We start from the raw sequence: 278 nt of genomic DNA, 5'->3' as shown, positions 1-278 counted from the left end.
GGGGGAGCAGTGAAACCTCGGGACTAGGGTTTTTCTGGGGCTGAGGTCCCTCCGCGGCTGGGATCTCGCCGGCTCAGCGGTCCAGCCCGCCGCTCCCGGAACTGCCCCAGCTCAGAGGACCCACCCGGCGGCGCGGCCACTGGTCCGGCAGTCCTGTAGCGCCACCGCGTGGTCACTGCGCGCAACTGCCCCGTCAACGCGGGCTGCAGGGGTCGCTGGGGCCTACCCCACCCGGGGCTTCCCAGCCCGATAGGCTGCCAGGAAGGCCACGTCCCCCT

The sequence above is a fragment of the Tupaia chinensis genome, unplaced genomic scaffold (assembly GCF_000334495.1).
Source record: "Tupaia chinensis unplaced genomic scaffold, TupChi_1.0 Scaffold000159_1, whole genome shotgun sequence".
In the NCBI taxonomy this organism is placed as follows: Eukaryota; Metazoa; Chordata; class Mammalia; order Scandentia; family Tupaiidae; genus Tupaia; species Tupaia belangeri.
The sequence above is the reverse complement of the archived record's forward strand: the minus strand, read 5'-3'. Positions refer to the sequence as shown.